Here is a 3,071-nt window from a genome sequence, read left to right as displayed (position 1 = left end):
GGAGGATTCTCTCTTTTTTTTATTGATTGGAATAGTTTCAAAAGGAATGATATCAGCTCCTCTTTGTACTTCTGGTATAACTTGGTTGTGAATCTGTCTAGTCCTGAACTTTTTTTGGTTGGTAGGCTCTTAATTATTGCCTCAATTTCCGAGACTGTTATTGGTCTATTTAGGGATTCAGCTTCTTTTTGTTTAGTATTAAAAGGGTGTATGTGTCCAGGAATTTATCCATTTCTGCTAGATTTTCTAGTTTATTTGCATATAGGTGTTTATAGTATTCTCTGATGGTAGTTTGACTGTCTGTGGGATTCATGATGATATCCCCTTTATCATTTTCTTTTTGTGTATATTTGATTATTCTCTCTTTTTCTTCTTTATTAGTCTTGCTAGTGGTCTATCAATTTTGTTGATCTTTTAAAACAACCAGCTCCTGGATTCATTGATTTTTTGGAGGGTTTTTTTGTGTCTGTACCTCCTTCAGTTCTGCTCTGATCTTAGTTATTTCTTGCCTTCTGCTAGCTTTGGAATGTGTTTGCTCTTGCTTCTCTAGTTCTTTTAATTGTGATGTTAGGGTGTCAATTTTAGATCTTTCCTGCTTTCTCTTCTGGGCATTTAGTGTTAAAAATTTCTCTCGACACAGTGCTTTAAATGTATCCCAGAGGTTCTGGTATGTTGTGTCTTTGTTCTCACTTGTTGCAAAGAACATCTTTATTTCTTCCTTCATTTCGCTATGTATCCAGTAGTCATTCAGGAGCAGGTTGTTCAGTTTCCATGTAGTTGAGTGGTTTTGAGTGAGTTTCTTAATCCTGAGTTCTAGTTTGATTGCACTGTTGTCTGAGAGACAGTTTGTTATAATTTCTGTTCTTTTACATTTGCTAAGGAGTGCTTTACTTCCAACTATGTGGTCAATTTTGGAATAAGTGTGATGTGGTGCTGAGAAGAATGTATATTCTGTTGATTTGGGTTGGAGAGTTCTGTGGATGTCTATTAGGTCCACTTGGTGCAGAGCTGAGTTCATGTCCTGGATATCCTTGATAACTTTCTGTCTTGTGGATCTGTCTAATGTTTACATTATGGTGTTAAAGTCTCCCATCATTATTGTGTGGGAGTCTAAGTTTCCTCATTGGTCTCTAAGGACTTCCTTTTTGAATCTGGGTGTTCCTGTATTGGGTACATATATATTTAGGATAGTTAGCTCTTCGTGTTGAATTGATCCCTTTACCATTATATAATGGCCTTCTTTTTCTCTTCTGATCTTTGTTTGTTTAAAGTCTGTTTTATCAGAGACTAGGATTGCAACCCCTAGGATTGCAACCTCTGCTTTTTTTTTTTTTTTCTGTTCGCTTGGCAGATCATCCTCCATCCCTTTATTTTGAGCCTATGTGTGTCTCTGCACTTGAGATGCATCTCCTGAATGCAGCACAGTGATGGGTCTTGACTCTTTATCCGATTTGCCAGCCTCTGTTTTTTAATTGGAGCATTTAGCCTATTTACATTTAAGGTTAATATTGTTATGTGTGAATTTGATCCTGTCATTATGATGTTAGCTGGTTATTTTTCGCAATAGTTAATGCGGTTTCTTCCTAGCATCAATGGTCTTTACAATTTGGCATGGTTTTGCGTGGCGGGTACTGGTTGTACCTTTCCATGTTTAGTGCTTCCTTCAGGAGCTCTTGTAAACAGGCCTCCTGGTGGTGACAAAATCTCTCAACATTTGCTTGTTTGTAAAGGATTTTATTTCTCCTTCACTTATGAAGCTTAGTTTGGCTGTGTATGAAATTCTGGGTTGAAAATTCTTTTCTTTAAGAATGTTGAATATTGGCCCCCATTCTCTTCTGCCTTGTAGTGTTTCTGAATAAAGGCAGTTTTAGATGGTTCCATTGCAATTGTAGACGATCATGAATGTTTTCATGGCATTTACACCATTAATGTGATCCAGTGTCCAGTTATTAAAGAAAATAATAAAGAAAACACAACTACAGCAAAAACTAAACCCCTACAAAAACCCGTTGGATACATTTTATGTGCATGTTTTAGGTGCCCTGTCTCTATTTGTTCACCACTTTATCTTTTTCCATCAGCATGATCTTTCACAGATTCTATTATGTATATTTTTCTTTACTTCATAATTTTTATTGACCTTTTACATTGGTTTGTGATTATATTGCTTTTTCATGACAGAAAAGAGATAGGTAAACATCCATTAAAAGGAAGATGAGGCAGGGCACAGTGGCTCATGACTGTAATCCCAGCACTTTGGGAGGCCCAGATAGGCAGAACACAAGGTCAAGAGATCGAGACCATCCTGGCCAACATGGTGAAACTTCGTTTCTACTAAAAATACAAAAAATTAGCTGGCCATGGTAGTGCAGTCCTGTCATCCTAGTTACTTGGGAGGCTGAGTCAGGACGTTTGCTTGGACCTGGGAGGCAGAGGTTGCAGTGAGCCAAGATCATGCCACTGCCCTCCAGCCTGGCAACAGAACAAGACTCTGTCTCAACAACAACAACAACGACAACAAAGGAAAATAAAAGAAAGATGAATCCCATAAGCATTTATCCTCTACATGGTAGAAAAAGATCTGGTATTTAAAGAAAAGAAAGTAAAGGCAAATAACAATAATTATTCTTTTTACATTTACACTAATCTAATTCTCCCTTTTCTTGGAATATAGGAAGATTTAGGTGGGCCATGTGATTTTTGGCCCAGGGTTCATGAATAGGATTTAGGTGAAAGTAGATGAAACAAAATTCCTCCCCTGGCCAGCATTTTTCAACTGAGCTGATTTTCTTATAAATATACGGCTATAAGATATACATATAATCACTGTCTTAAATGCAGGTATATTGTATAAGTAATTGTGTGTCCTTGCTTGTGTTCATGTGTGCATACTTAATGTATTTTCAAAGAAATGTTCAGAGTAGTGGCATCTTGAAGTACATTGCATGATAGATATAGGATATAGCAGCAACAAAATCTGTATAAATTTTTGGTTTATCTACTACAAAAATTTAATTCTTCTTGTTCTTCCATTCCCTTTGTATAAGGACTAAGTCTGAAACTAAATTCTA

This window comes from Mandrillus leucophaeus, unplaced genomic scaffold, assembly GCF_000951045.1.
Source record: "Mandrillus leucophaeus isolate KB7577 unplaced genomic scaffold, Mleu.le_1.0 Scaffold459, whole genome shotgun sequence".
Classification (NCBI taxonomy): Eukaryota; Metazoa; Chordata; class Mammalia; order Primates; family Cercopithecidae; genus Mandrillus; species Mandrillus leucophaeus.
Note: the sequence above shows the minus strand (reverse complement) of the source record.